Source organism: Arvicanthis niloticus, chromosome 1 (genome assembly GCF_011762505.2).
Source record: "Arvicanthis niloticus isolate mArvNil1 chromosome 1, mArvNil1.pat.X, whole genome shotgun sequence".
Lineage (NCBI taxonomy): Eukaryota > Metazoa > Chordata > Mammalia > Rodentia > Muridae > Arvicanthis > Arvicanthis niloticus.
The window spans coordinates 17,554,573-17,571,054 of record NC_047658.1 but is presented as its reverse complement, the minus strand read 5'-3'; the positions used below and the strand labels follow the sequence as shown (position 1 = coordinate 17,571,054).

Here is a 16,482-nt window from a genome sequence, read left to right as displayed (position 1 = left end):
GCGAGTCTGATCATTAAGTTGACATACTATCACAGGAAAGATGTCTCTGAAGTTAAGAGCACTTGCTGCTGTTGCACAGAACCCAGATTTGGTTCTCAGCATCAACATGGCGGATCACAATTGCCTGTCACTCCAATTCCAGGAGAACCAATACACTCTGCTGGCCTCTGTGGGCTTCTGCATGCATATAGTTCGCATAAACTCACCCAAGCATACATACATACATACATACATACATACACATGAACAAACAAAAACACAAGGTGTGTGTGTGTTGGAGAAATAGCTCAGTGGTTAAGAGAGGTTACTGCTCTTGCAGAGGACCCTAGAGGTTTTGGTCCCCAGACCCTATGTCAGTCTACTTTTGTACTCTAGCACCTGGGGATCTAATGCCCTCTTGTGCCCTTCCCCCCAAGCCTTGAGCAGGCCTGAGAGACCTTGTTTACCACAACAGACCAAGTGATAGGATCTAGGTGGAGTTACCCACCTTGGCTGCACAGAACACAGAAGCAGAACTGCCCCTGGGCTTGCCTTGAGACATCTCTGACCATGACCTAGAACGGATTATGGATTATCCCACCCAACTCCGGCTGAAACCAGGAGGGGTTGTGGGCTGGGCCTTCCCCTTTAAATTGAGAGATGAACATTAAAGATTTGAGCCTTGATCTGAGAACTTTGTCTTGGCTTCATCTCTTCTCGCTCTCCGTCCCCTTTCATTCCCAGCCCCCTTTTCAGGTGAACCCAGTTGACTTGTGGCTACATCCTCTTCTGGACTACATGGGCACACACATGCATATGATCCACCTCCAACACCCACACGAACACACAAATTATTGAAAATAAAAATAAATCTTAAAAATCACCCATTAAAAAAAATTATGCACCATAGCTAGATAGTGAAATCTTATCTGGGGAGAAAAAGTAGACAGTGTTCTCTCTGTATGTCGTTAAGTCCTAAGTAATTTTGACAATGTCCCAGTTACTCTGTGATGTTTCTGTCTCCTACCTCCTGACCCAAGATGGCAGTGGAAGCTTTGCCAATGTGTCCATGCATCCGAGAGCAGGAAGTGGGAGGTCTCAGGAAGAATCCCTCAAGTGAAGGACACTTTCTGAGAGTGGCTCACAGCACTGGGCTGTAACTCAGGGAAGCAACCTTAACTGGAGGAAAACCAATGGACGTAAACTTCTCTGTGGCTGTCTGTCCATATGAGGTCCTTTCTACTGAGGAAAAGGGAAAACAGGAAATTCTTCCTTGTACTTGTTTTTTTCTGATGCCAGGAATGGAGCTCAGGGTCATGCATATCCTAGACAAGTGCTCTACTGCTGAGCCACATGCACAGATTGTGGAGACAAGATCATGGATTGTAGCCTAGGCTACCCTCAAACTTGTGAGGCCCTCATTTCTACTTCCTGAGTGCTGGAATCACAGCTGTATTACACCATCCCTGACTATCTCTACAGTTTCCTATCAAAAAAGCAAAAACACCACAGTCCTTCCCAGGGCAAAGGACTTCCATTCAAACAGACATCTGGAAATACTCTCATGGCCACACCCAGATATGTTTCATCAGCTACCTGGGCATCCAAACACAGTCACACTGGCATACAGAGTTAACTGTTGCATTCGGGTGTCCAGATTAGCTGAGCCAAACTTCTTCTTACCCATCATCATCAAACTCAAGGGCAGATGTTTACCTCTGTGGTGAGTAAAGCAAAGCTACCACATTGCCCCTGTGGCATGAAGAACCATGGACCAGCAGACTCTTCTTCCTGGCTCATAAGATAGCACCTTCTCAATGGAATCTTTTGTAAAAGCACTAATTCAACTCACTAGGATTCTACCTCCTGAAGGTTCTTACCTCTTAGTACCACCACCATGGAAGTTAGAAATACATGTTTTGAGGACACTCAAATATTCAGGTCATTAAAAAAGAGTCTGGCCGGGCAGTGGTGGCGCACACCTTTAATCCCAGCACTTGGGAGGCAGAGGCAGGCGGATTTCTGAGTTCGAGGCCAGCCTGGTCTACAGAGTGAGTTCCAGGACAGCCAAGGCTATACAGAGAAACCCTGTCTCAAACCCCCCCCCTCAAAAAAAAAAAAGAGTCTGGTGTGGTGGCACAGACTATAGTGAGAATTCTGGAATTCTGGTTTATTAAAAAAAAAAAAAGAAATATTATATTTTTGCTTTAATCCTTGGTGTGGGATATGAGGTTGTTGCAGGATATTTTGATCACATTTGAACCCCAAGACTGTGCTATTTACTGAAAACACCTGTTTCTAGTTGTGGTGTGGCTCAGCCCTTAGGACATACCTTTAATCTCTCTGCCTGGAACAGACACACCCTTAGTACACACCTTTAATCCCAAACAATGATGAAGGTTAAGTTAGTTTGTAGAAGGAAGCACCCATATTTGAAAGTGAGTCAGATAGGATATGCCCAACTCTCACAAGAAGAGACAGGAAGGAGAGGCTACTTAAGAGAGCTGGGGCAGAGGGGGAGAAAGAAGGCAGTTTTAGTGAGACTGAAGGTTGTCCAGAGAGGCACATTGGGACAGATTATGCAGGAGACTACTGATAATAGAAACCACTAAGGCTCCCCAGTACTCAGTGGTGGGGAAAGAACATGCAGAACACATCTAAGTGGTGTGGGATTTCCATGCTGGATACTTGAGCTGTGAGAACATGGTCTAGTCTCAGAACCGAATGCCGAGCTTGACACACCCTTGTCTATACATGCTGCTCTAGTACTACAAGTCAAGGCTGATCCAAACATAAGCCCTGCTCTACAGACTACAACAGAGGCTTAGAAATGTTGAGTTGTTCCCTGAAGCAGGACAGCTCAGGTCTCGTATTACTGGAAGGCTTGGAGGCAGGGCCAGGCTACAGAAGAAGAGGTTCAACATTTGTATAAGACAGCTACTTCCTTCAGAGGTAGCATGGCATTGAATGGCTTTGGACCAGCCTCCCCTCTGTGGCATCTGTGAAAAGGGAAACAGAAAAGGCTGCATGTGAAGGACTAGACAGAGCCCTGTAGGGCTAGGCATAAATGTGACAGCTGCAATGGGATGGACCTTGTGCCCTAAGGGTGAAACATCATGGGGGATCCTGTGCTCATTTCCTGGGTGAACAATCTGGGGGTATTCCTTTAGCAAAACTATCATCCATCCAGACTTCATCTCTTTGTTTCACACCTCTTAACACAAGACATGCCAATGGTGAGAGAAGAGCTGTGCTTGTTGGTCCAGGTTTCTTGTTCAGGAATTCCAAATGAGGGTATCTACTCCAACCTTGGCCAAGATCAACCCAGTGGACATCAGTGAAGAAGACCAGCCCAAATGTCCTGATGCTTTACCCAACATTTTATTAAGCTTGGATGAATGGGTCCAAGTACCGCCCCTGGTATGAGTTGCTTGCTGTCTATTGCAATATGATCTGTTATTGAAGGCCTTACTAAAAACCAAAACAAAACCAACCAAATCGGTACATAAGGTCTCTCGATGATATAAAACCACACTCAATCAGGATTCATCACTTAAGGGTCCCCCAGTCAGTGCAGTGAAAAGGCTTATCTTCCATCTAAATTCTCTGATGTGTGCTAAGTCTTGACTTCTAGTCGAAGGCCTTCCCACAATCATTGCACACAAAAGCTTTCTCTACTGTATGAATTTAGTGAGCCAGCTCTAGCCACTGTATTTCAAGACATCTCTCCTACATGAAATCTCTAATGAGAGATCTTTCCAAATTTAAAAATGCAGTATCTACATGTAACGAATTTGATGATGCCCCTTTAGTTGGAATCTATTGTTAAATGACAAACCATAGTCGCTGTGATAGTAACAATTCTCCTCACACTCGTTTTGCATTATGGAACAGTTCCCCACAGTAATGGCATTCATAAGGCTTCTTTAATGTGTTTGCTGAGGAGATGACAATGCTGACTTCTAGAGGAAGGGCCTTCCTCATTTGTGACAAGTGTTCTCTCCCTAGTGTTAAGTGACATCTTTGCAAAGATGACCTGCTACTGAAAGCCTTCCCACATTCAGGACACACATATGGCTCCTCACTTGTATGAGCTGGTGATCTTGGGTTGGCTCTCAGAAGTCAAGCATTTCTCACAGTCACTGCATTTATAAGACTTCTCATCAGTACTGACTTCTGACTAAAGGCTTCCCCACACTCGTTATATATGGTTTTCTCCAGTATGAATTTTCTGGTGTAGATTGAGAAAGAATTTCCAGCAGAAGGTCTTCCCACAACAAACCATATGTAAAGTCTCTTCCCTGTGTGAATGTGATGATGCACCTTTAGGCGGGATCTATTACTGAATGGTTTTCCACAATCCTGACAGCTGTAAGACTTCTCCCCAAAATGAGTTTGAAGATAGGATGTAGGCTCTGACTCTGGAGAATGGAATTCTCACATTTGTGACATGGACTTGTGAGTTGGGCCTTAGCAGAGAAGGCTTTCCCCATTTACTACATGTGTCGGGTTTCTTCTGCCCTGTGTGCCAAGGACTGACTTCTGATTGAAGGCCTTCCCACACTCAAAACACCTAAGATCTCTTACCAGTATGAATTCGGTATCTTCAGATGGGTTCTATCACCAAAGGACTTGTGACTGAATAATCTCCTACAGGCTTCACATGCATGAGGCTTCTTATGTGAGTTCCTTGATGGGATTTCACCTCAGATTTCTTGAGGAAGGCTATCCCACATTTGTGACAGTCCAAGGGTTTCTCTCTAGTGGGTGTCATCTGGTGTTCATGAAAAGCTGACCTGCCACTGAAGACTTCTCACATTCAGCACACTCAGGTGTTTCTCCCGAGGCTGACGTTTCAAGTGGTTGCTCATGGTTAACTTTTCCAAAGTGACAATGTTTGCACATCTTCTTATGAGCACTGTTACACTTAGCATTACAAGAGCTTTCCGAAGAGTGATCAGATGCAACAGTGATGTTAAGCTGCTGTGTGATGCTACCTGGATTCTGACCATTTCCTTCTAAGTTAGGGTTAAAACCTTTTACAAATGGACATTTAGAAGACCGTATTATGTAGAAATACAATGGTACATCACGGCATTGGTTTTCCCAGGCACTACATTCACAGAGGCTGTCTGTGTTCAGTATTTTCTTATTGAGGAAGGTATCAAGACTCAAGGATGGGATCTGATTCTGCTGATCTCTCTTTGTGGAAAGAGTATCTTGTGTATTGTATGGACACATCACCTGTCAATTAAAAAAAACCTATGGCCTATGGCTTAGGCAGGAAATAGAGGTGGGACATCCAGGAGCGAGAAAGGATTCTGGGAGAGACACAGAAGGGAGATTTGCTGGGAAGATGTAACAAGAAGGACACATGGTACCTAAGCACAGGTAACTACCCACGTGGCAGAATGTAGGCTAGAATAAATGGGATATTTTAAGTTATATCTAGCCAGAGAAGAGCCTAGCTATATGGTCAAGGTTTTGTAAATATATTTTGAGTATGAGTCTTATTGCTGGGAGCATGGGGCTGGGAGCAAGAACCAAGGACTAACTTTTACATGTCTTTGTAGGGTCAACATCCTGCCACAGTTCTTGTGAAACAGAACACCTTGAACCACCTCTTGTGACTTCAGGTGTTGTACCACTTTGAACTAAAACTTTCTCAGCAACTTCCTGTGTTGCGGTGTCAAGCCAAGATTCCCCTTCTAGGAAGAGAAGGAAATGAAGGAAATAGGCACAATAACAGGATGGAGAAGGAGTCACATAGAGTTCACTTCAACTGAATACAGAGACATCTGAGTCAGGTTCTACTGATGCCGATGATGGTAATGAGTGGAACATCCTGCAGCCGTGTGGTACGTCAGACACTCATCTTTACAGCCCTCAGCAAGTGTCAGGCACCCATGCCACAGTCGTACTAACTACGGCAATGTACCTATGCTCACTGTTTTAGAAAATAACAAACTGAAGAATAGACTGCTTCAGGGAGTGGCCAAAATTACCTCACTCCTCTGCAAGGAAGATCACATTTGGAGATCCAACCAGGTCAACTTTATATAGAGTACTCAGATTCTTGGCTGTAGTAGGAAAAGCAAGGCAGGGAAAAGACAAGTCTTTCACAGGGTACTCCTGGAACAGCACCAAAAGTGCAGTAGGGAATCGGAGCAGAGGATTTGAATGGCTTGGGGAGAAATGCATATTAATGTCCGTCTATCCATTTCATGTGCTTATGGCTCTTGTTGCATTTTTGGACTGAATCCAGTTATTCTTATGCTAGAGGCCCTCTATCCATGAGCTAGAACCCAGACCCTTACATTTTCTTTATTTTATTTGTTTGTATGTTTAGATAACATCTCATGCAGGCCTAGGTTAGTTTTAAATTAGCTATGTAGCTGAGGGTAAACTTGACCTTCTGATCCTCCTGCCTCCACTCCGAAGTGTTATGATTACAGATGAATGCCACCATCCCCAGCTACATTTTCACTCTTAACAGGAACTTTACACATATATTGGCTTTGCTTATGCCCTGGATCTTACATTATGTATCTCCAGACATATTCTTAGAGTATTCCTAACTTTTCATGTTTTAGAGATCATATAAAGATTTTAGTTTACTACTAAATATGTCTAATGTAACCTATCAGAGCCATGCTGGAAAGCTTTTCTGTAACTCTCCAATATATCTCACTCAGGTGGACATGGAAATAGCCAGTGTACTCTAAAAAGTTCATGCATGTGCGTATGCAAGAGTGCCAAAGGTCCATGTGTGGAATCAGAAGATAACTTAGAGAAGTTAGTTCTTTCCTTCCACCATTTGGGTCTTGGGAATCAAACTCAGGCTTGGAGCCAGTACTTTTACCTGGTGAGCCACCCCATCATCCTTCCCCTTACTTTCTGAGACAGAATCTCGCTGAACTTTAACATTTATCACATTGATGATAAACCTGAAGACACTATTTTTGGATGGATGGATGGATGGATGGATGGATGGATGGATGGGAGAGAGAGAGAGAGAATTTACAAAGATAGGCAGAAGATAATATTTCCATCTGTTTTAGGAGATTTTCCATATTTGTTTCTGGAAACTCAAGGAATTCTAATACAACTAATGGTGGAATAAGGCGGGAAGAGCATTAGCCTTGGTACCGTTGTTCTGTTTAATGAAGGACTGCCCGAAGTACAAGCCAACATGAAGGGCTGGAGAGTAATTGCCTTCAAAAGTTAGACACAATGGTCTTATCCTACATGTCAAGTGTCACTGCTCCATGAAGCAGTGTTGAACTGGAAGAAAGGAGCAGACAAAGCAAATTGAATGTGAGTAGAGGAGGTGAGTGAACTTTTTAGAGTTCCACTCAGGTACCCTGATTTCCAAGAGGAAGCTTGCCAGTTCTTAATGTCCACCTCTGAGGGAGTCTAACATTGGCCCCACATCTGCATTTATAATATAATACATCTAACACTGATTGCACATACTGGGAGCAGGAAACAACATATATGCCCATGGGGCAAGAAAGTAGGTGGACAATGGCCCCAGAGCACTATCTACTTCTATGTGGGTAATATGTCCCTCACTTTGATACCTCTTGTATGGGAACTTAGCCTTCTGTACTTGTGTCTCCTTTCCTTTTTTGATCCTAAAGATGGTTTCCACCCTGAGACTGGCACAGCCAATGAATTAAAAAGATGTGACTTAGATTTTAAACATTTATTCCAGGAGCTTCTTGGGTTCTAGAGCATCCAGTGAAGCTTCACACTGTGTCATCACAACAGTCACCATTTCCCATTGGACCTAACAGCATATCTAGGGATGTAAAAGGAATTAAACTGCAGGGCCACCATGGCAAAAACCATTAAATACTTCTGATGTCCCAGTGTGTTTGGCAAAGGAAAGGAAGGAAATCCTCAGTAAGGCCCATTCTGGATGCCCAGGCCAGCTGTGTTCACCTATGACAAGAGGTGGTTGTAGTTTTCTAACATCACATCCTGGTACAGACATCTCTGGGCAGAGTCCAGGTGCCACCACACCTCCTGGATGAAGTTCACAGTCACATCATCAAATGACACTAATCTCTGTAACATGAATGATGCATGCACCGTTGAGGACTGGGAAATGACACACAGGGCTGGGCTGGTGGTGACTATTCATCAGACTATTCACTAGGCTTCTTATAAACACCCATTTCATGTTCCATTCTAGGGATAAAGGAAGCTTTCTTTAAACAAAAAGTCTTGCTATTATATATAAACTGTTTTCTTTATCAAGGATGCCAGACACGATTCAGTCTAACCTGAAAGAGTTGACTCTTCAGAAAAGAAAGAGTTGACTCTTCAGAAAGAGTGGAAAGATCGACCCTACAGAAGGACAGCCTAGAAGACAGTTACAAACAGCAGCACCTTTTGTTCAAAAAAAAAAAAAAAAAAAAAAAAGGCTATGGGGCCATCCTGGGGTCTTCATAAAGGAGGATTAAATTGATAACACCTGAATCTAATGATATACTTTTATTTCAGCAGAGAGATGACCAGATATCCAGATGTGGTTCGTGCCTGATAGAAAGCAACAGTGCGCACACGCCACCCACACTGTGAAGTGCTCTTCCAAATTAATTCAACTGAAATCTGATCAAGCCTCTGGACCAACGCTCTCCAGTGACAATGTAATGAGCACCTTTAAGTCAACGGCTCTCAACCTACCTCATACTGCAACCCTTTAATTCAGTTCCCAACCACCAGATTATTTCATTGCTGCCTCATAACTGTAATTTTGCTACTGTTATGAACCTTAATGTGAATATCTGATATGCAGGACATCAGGTATGCGACCCCCAGAGGGTTGTGACCCACAGGATGAGAACCACTGCTCTAAGTCATCTCATAATCTCTGGTAGTCATATTCAAAAGAAACAGACGGAATCAACGGAATCCTATAGCTTACTTAGCATCTCCAAAGTATTATTACTTCAAGATACTAAGCTTTCGGGGCTGGAGAGATGGCTCAGCAGTTAGGAGAACTTATTCTTCCAGAGGACCTGGGTTGGATTCCCAGCACTCACATGGTGGCTCACAACCATCTGTACTCTAGCTCCCGGGGAACAGATACCCTCTTCTATCCTTCACAGGCATCAGGCCCACATGGAGTGCACAGACATACCTGCAGGCAAAATATCCACACATATAAAGTAAAATGCAAAATAAAAATAAAATCACATATGCTAAGCTTTTGAAAATCACCCAGAACCTTGTAGTAGTAGTGGTACAGTCCTCTTGGGAAGCAAAGGCTTGGGCCAACCTGGTCAACATGGTCCAATCGTATTTAAAACAAAACTAAAGGCCAGTGAAATATCAGAGAAAAACAATCAAAGGATTGATGACATGGCAATCTGAACACATGTATGAAAGAAGCTTTTGGATAGCTGTTATTTCTATGGACTGAAATATCCAATGGGGGAGTGAGGATGGGAAGGGGAGACTCTTCAATAATGCAGCTCTCTGCCAGCTGCACAGGAAACTCTGGGGCCTTTTAGCATTCACGACTCTTCCACCATGCTGACACAGGGCTTTCCAGTGAAACAGGTGCCCGAGGTACTAATGCCCCTCAGGTAAACAAAAATAAACTCACTGGTTTACCAAGCTGTGCTCAATGGAAAGCAGTCCCTTGGTCTGTAGTTGTCTTCTTCATTTTGGGTACAGGAAAAAAGAGTCTACACAGGCAAATCTAAATGAAGAACTCAAGAGGCAGCATAATCAGCACGTCACAGAAGGATAAGATGAGGGGCACCTGTCTCCTGTGGTCCACTAAACCATTTCAGAAACCTGGACCCCAGGATCTGCTACTTCCAGTGTCTGTCTCTAGTTCTGGAGATCTGAGCCCAGGAAAGCTCTCGCTTGCTTCATATGACCCATCCCATTCTTGTGCTTCTAGCCCCTGGGGCTCCTGGGATAATTTCCTATCAGCAGGCATGTTTTCACTGGTTTCTACTCTTGGTATCTCTTGCTAGAAGATCTGAAGCTAGAAGCGGGGTGAGCAACTAGAGGTTCTAAGCCAAGCTGCTGGGCAGAGGTCAGCCGTGGCATCACCTGAGTACTGCAGTCTGGATGATGCTGGAGAGTCCTGGGAAGTCAATGACCCTGTGACCACTAGCCCAACACTGACCTCAGGACCCAAGTAACCCACTATGTAGACTTGGTGAAGCAGGCAAAGCTTAGGGAAGTCCCACTCTGGTTATCAGAGTCTAACTTAGTCATTATCAAAGCGAGGATGCAGGTGATGCTCACCAGCACTGGGTGGGCGTCTGATGAAGATCAAGGCTCATCATGACCAGGCACCCGCCTGGCACGCGGCAAATACAAATCAAAACCAGCAAGCTACCAACTTCATGTTTATTTAAATTTCACACAACCACTTCAGTCACGCACAGTAACCTTTAGCATTGAGGCTGGGCGCTATTCTGTAATTTGCACTATGGTCACAGGGTTAAGAGCAGACAGGGATCCGTCTCCCAGGACACACTGCCCCATTGTCTCATGTGGTCAGCATCCAGAAATAACCTTTGGTTGTTCCTCTTGACTTAAAAGCTCAAGGGGAAATTTCTGTTTTCTATTCGGTTTCTACACTAGTTCTGTGTCCATACATGACACATCACACACGCTAGTCTTTTCTGACACATCACTTAAATTCACAGACCCAATTTCTTGTGGGGTTCAAACACCTGCACTTGTGCACCAGGACCTCAAGTTACAGATGACATCATGCCTGTCCATAAGGCGTCCTTCACTACAGCACAATGCCAACATTGACACAAATAACATTTAGTATCCTTGCATGACCACAAAACTACAGTTTTACCTTCTGGTCATTGAGGCCTTGAAAGTTAACAGACATTTCCCAAAGAATCTAATTTACTGGTTTCCTAGACTTAACCCCAAACATGGCTCAAATAACATGTCCCAATATAGAAGCAGTATCATTTTGGTTACCTGTCAATCAGACAGCATGATCACAGGGTCAGAGGGACAAGATAGCACCGGTTCATACACATACACACGTCCTAAGGACACAAGTAAGGACTACATTTTCTTCTTTTCTTAAATCATCTTTTCCACTCCAGAAAAGAACATTCTGGATTGGAAATTCCCCAGAAGCCCTGGAACCTACACAAAAGCACCACCCCCAGCTCTGCTGACCGGGGCCCAGAGGCAAGTGTACATGTACTTCTGTCCTGGCATTTGTTCTATCCCTCTAAGTTTTACCTCTGGAATAGAAAAGGCATACGCAAAAATTGAGAATCATTATCTTCCCAGTTTTGGCACAAACTGTGGATAAATTAGTTTTCCATTTTTATTTTCTTTATACTATTCTTCTCTTCCTGCGAGGCAGTATTTGTCCCAGTGCCAGTCTGCCCGACCGGATCTCCACTCACTCCCCAGCCATAAAGTACTGCGGTTGCTACGTCACAGCCTTCAGCAACCGGACTCCACCGGACTTCCGCCCCAGCTCAACCACTGCATGCCCTTACGGCCACCTCAGCCATCACTCAGCACAAGCCAGCGCTCAGCAGCACAGCATCCTCACGCCACCTCAGCACACTCGAGGCTGCTGCTCAGAGCTCTGCATTCGGCCCGCAGGGGCCCCGTCCAAGTACACTAGGGAATCCCTGATGTAGTATTCCAGATTGTCTCAGTGTTCAGTGGAAATGGTCACTCCCAGCCACTTCTGTTTTTCAATTTCAGTGGCATTAGGCTCTCTCCCGAGAAGTCACGCCCACTAACACTAGTCCTGATGTGCCAGTACTACTGATGATTATTCCTGCTACTTGAGGAAGTGTCATGGCAGTACTCACAGGATCACGATATTGGAGGACAGAATTAAGGAATCTGTATTCAGTACAACTAAGAAAGAGATGGGTAAAATTAAAGGAAAAATGAACTCAAGAACATATCAAAAAGATTACACAGCAATATCAAGTTAGCTTCATCCCAGAGAAGCATGGATGGCCAACATATATAAATTAATAAATGTAACCCACCACATAAACAGGTTAAGAAAAAAAGCTACATAATCATCTCATTTAGATGCAGAAAATACCTTTGACAAAATCCAACGTTCTTTCATGACTAAAGAGTCCTGCAGTGTTTGAAGATATAAAATACAGCAAGACCACAGCCAGTATCATCCTAAACGGAGAGAAACTCAAAGCATTCCCACCAGGATCAGGAATAAGACAATGTCCACACTCCCTTTTTATTCAAATGATATTTGAAGTTTTAGCTACAACAGCAAGACAACTGAAGATCCAAGGGACACAAACAGCAAGGAAAAAAGTCAAAGCATCCTTATTTGCAGATGATATGATTTTATACACAAAAGACCCTGAACACTACACCCCCAAACTTCTATAGCTGATAAACATGTACAGAAAGTAGCAGGACACAAAATTAACACACAAAAACTAGTAGCCTCCCTATATACAAATGACAAACATATCTGAGAAAGAGATCAGAGGAACCCAATTGCCACAAACAAGCAAACAAACAAGCAAACAATTTGGGGTAACTCCAACCAAGCAAGTCAAAGACTTGTATACTACTACTACTAAAAACTTTAAGACACTGAAGAAAGAAATTAAAGAATTTATCAGGAGATAGAAAGACTGCCAATGCTCATGGATCAATAAGATTAATATTGTGAAAATGGTTATCCTACCAAAAGCAATCTACAGATTCAGCATAATCCCCATCAAAATTCTAACACAATTCTTCACCAAAACTGAAAAAAAAAAAAAAAAAAAAAAAAAACCGTTCTTAAACTTCATATGGTAACGCAGAAACAAAACAAAACAAAACACCAGACAGGATAAGTAAAGTCCTGAATAACAAGAGAACTGCTGGAGGTCTCACCACTCCACATTTCAAGTTAAACCACCAAGCCACTGTAATAAAATCAGCATGGTATTGGCATGAAAACAGACACATTGATCAATGGAATCAAACTGAAGTCCCAGATATAATTCTACACATGTATAGACATCTGATTTTTAACAAGCCAAAAATAACAGCATCTCCAACAAATGTTGCTGGTCTAACTGGATAGCTACATGTAGAAAAATGAAAAGATCCATATCTATCACCCTGCATAAAACTCTAAATGGATCAAATACTTCAGCATAAACCACATACACTGAAGAGAAAGTGGGGAATGGGTTTGAACTCATCGGCCTAGGACTTTCTAAACAGGACACTGATAACAGGGGCATTAAGACCAACAATAAATGGGACTTCATGAAGCTAAAAAGCTTCTGTACGGCAAAGGACACTATTGTTTAGGACAAAGCATCAGCCTATTGAACGGGGAAAAGCCTTTACCAAGTATACATCTAATAGAGGTATACATCTAATGTATCTAGATTATACAAAGAACTTAAAAAAAAAACAAATATCAAGAAAACAAATATCCCAATTAAAAACTGGTTGGGTGGTAGGGAAACGTGCTGTTTCTGCAGAGGACCCAAATTCGATTCCCAGTATCCACATGGTAGCTCTCAACCATTTGTAATTTCAGTTCCAGATCTGATGGCCCTTTTGGCCTTTGTGCAGGCAAACACTCATGCAACATGAACTACAACAGTAATCTCCAGTGAAGTCACGGATTTCCTGAGGTGTGAACAAATGTCTGCTTCTTCCAGATAGGGTCCTGATAACAGATCAAAGTAATGAGTCCACCAAAGTCCAACTCAGTGAACCAATGACTTAATGGGCTTACTGGAGTAGGGATGGAGGTTATAGAAAGCCTTGTATAGCTCAAAGGCAGCTGCATCTACACAAAGCCCATCCCAGCATGGGCAATGAATGTATTATCTGGAACTGTCTGTACAACTTGCAGGCAACTTTATGATCAGAGACCCTCTTGTGCCCAGCAGTAAATACTTTATAACCTTGATGAGAGGCCCATATAAATCTTACAGTTTGGTTACTTCCTGAGACTTGTGAGTGGTTTACTTCTGGCATCTTTTAAATGTTTCATTTCAAATTATATGCATCTGTTGGTACAGGAATGTACATGTGAGTACAGGTGACAATAGGGACCAGATCCTCCTGAGCTGGATTTACAGTTGGTTTTTGATGCTGGGACTCGAACTTGAGTCCTCTAGAAGAATAGTAAATGTCCGTAACCACTAAGCCTCTCTCCAGGATGGAATGTTTCAATTCAGAGGAAAATGCTATACAAGAGACCCCAATTCTGTGGATCTCTGACTACATTCTGGCAAAAGCAATGTGTCATGATAGTCTATAATGTTCACAAATTTTTGTCATTGCCATCAACTAACCAAAATTTAGCTGGATCACATCTTTTTAAATTTTGACAATTATGGATAATGTCAATTCTCAACAGGGTTTTCACTTAACCACTGTACCATAAACCCCATTTTGCTTTTTCATGCTGGGATTAAATGCATAGACCAGCACTAAGCCATACCACAGTCCCTGGGGACTCCTTAGATCTTTGTCACCATCACATAAGAACTATAGTCTCCTTATAATTTGTAACTATGTACACATATCTTCATTTGAGAGAAAGTTCACATGTGACCAAGACCACATAATAATAATGGCCACTATATGACTCCAGAATACTTTCATGCCCTAGAAAGAAACCCTGCACCCACAACCATGATGCTGTCCCTCCCTGTTCTCCTGTGGCAACCACTGAACCTGCTGTGTATTTGTGTATACACAGCAGTGTATATCTGTATATTTTCCTCTTTTGGACTTTGCACAGAAGTGAAGCTTTTAAAAAAAGGTGGTCTTCTGTCTGCTTGCTGCCACTACTGTTACTTCTGTGTTAGTCTTCACCTGAAAATGCACCATCGAGATCCTGACCAACAGGGTCTCTGTCATGTGGACAACTCCATTTCCAACCCTCTTGGCCTCTCTTAGCTGCCCTTCCAAGTCAATGTATACCTCATTCAGTACTTGAGGACTCTGCAGTGAGTACTGAGGCCTGGATGAGGATAGTGACATTGCTGCCACATAGGGGGCCCCAGTGGCGAGGGAGGGTGTATGTGGACTTGGGAGAAGATATCTCAACACACATACGTACTTAAATGCTGGCTAGACCTTACACTCATACAAATGAATGAGCAAACATTATTAGATGTGACAGATAATGTGTGTCACTTGCTTTCTGACACTTACAAAAACTCATATAACAGGGAAACGACTGCTACAATTTTCCACAAACTTTGCAATAATTTCGTAAACACATACCTCAAACAAATAACTACAGAAAGACTTAACTCAAATCATTATTTGAGATTTCATTATGTGGCAATAGTTCTTTAAAAGTCTAATACAGGGCCAGGGAGACGGCTCAGGCAGTAAAACCTTTGTCTCACATGCATGAGGACCTGAGTTTGGCCCCACAGAACTTAGGTGAAAGGCCAGGAATGACACATTTGTAGTATCAGTGATGTTGAGATGGGAGTTGAAAACCAGTGGGTCTTCAGAGCACACTGGCCACCTAGGTTAGACTACTTGGGAGGGTTCAGACCAAGAAACTCTATCTCAGTCAAAAGAAGGAAGGTGTCTACAAACGCCTAAGAAATGACACTGGAGGTTGCTGTGGATGTTTCTGCTTGCAGACACACATCCTCTGAGCATCAGTCATCATCATCAGAGCAGCTGTGTTCACACTGAAGTGACCCTTGAGGTTAGACCTGCTGTCTCTTTATAATGTTTCCTCATAGGAGGGGTGTGAAAGGCCATCAGTCCCTCAGCTACTATCTCAAATGCTCCTCCTTGTCAAATGAGTCTGTAGCCTCACTGTCTTGAAAGATACTAAAGTAGACTATGGTAGATTAACTAAAGAAGGGATGCCATCTATGCAGTTATGGGCAAGTTGTCATCCATGCTGGGGTGAGACTTTTAAGTACTGTGGCTGCCTTGGGGTCACCCAGGCTCCTGAAGGTATCCCTCACTCATGTTCTTTAAGTATGCCCAATAAACTCACCAATTCCTAAGTTGGGCTTTGGTGGAATACTTGAGAGGGGGTAGATATTTGTTTTCTTAAGAAAGGTTCTCATATTACACAAGAACCCCCACAAACACGTGCACCCAGACTAACAGCAACGTATGAATGTGGGTATTTGTACTTCTTACAAATTCTTTATTCTTTTCCTCAGGTATAAGAACTTATGTGTTTAAAATAAGCAATACATAAGCTATAATTAGGTCTCTTTATTTTAAAACATGGATAAGGAATCGACTTTGTGGTAAAGCCTTTCACATGATCAGTATCTATAGTGTCAGGTCTACTGAAATCTGACTTGCATTTGAAGGACTTTCTGCATTCAAAACCCACCTCAGGTTTCCCTGCACAGAACGAAAGACAAGAGCCTTCAGCTGTTGAAAACTTTCCCCGTCAAGGACATTTTCTTCTGTTTCAATCTGATGATGTTCCTTCAGCTGATATGTATGACCGAAGAATCACCCGCACACGCACAGCGC

At 43.0% G+C, this 16,482-nt stretch overlaps 1 protein-coding gene across 1 annotated transcript in view; it reads right to left on the bottom strand.

Annotated features, from left to right (window-relative positions):
- Ceacam18 (CEA cell adhesion molecule 18) overlaps nucleotides 1-16,471 on the bottom strand; it is a 30,132-nt gene extending 13,661 nt beyond the window's left edge. Inside the window, exon 1 of the mRNA XM_076932945.1 lies at nucleotides 16,337-16,471. The gene's annotated coding sequence lies outside the window, so the exon portion shown is untranslated. The remainder of the gene's footprint in view (nucleotides 1-16,336) is intronic.
- Between the last annotated feature and the right edge of the window lie 11 nt (nucleotides 16,472-16,482).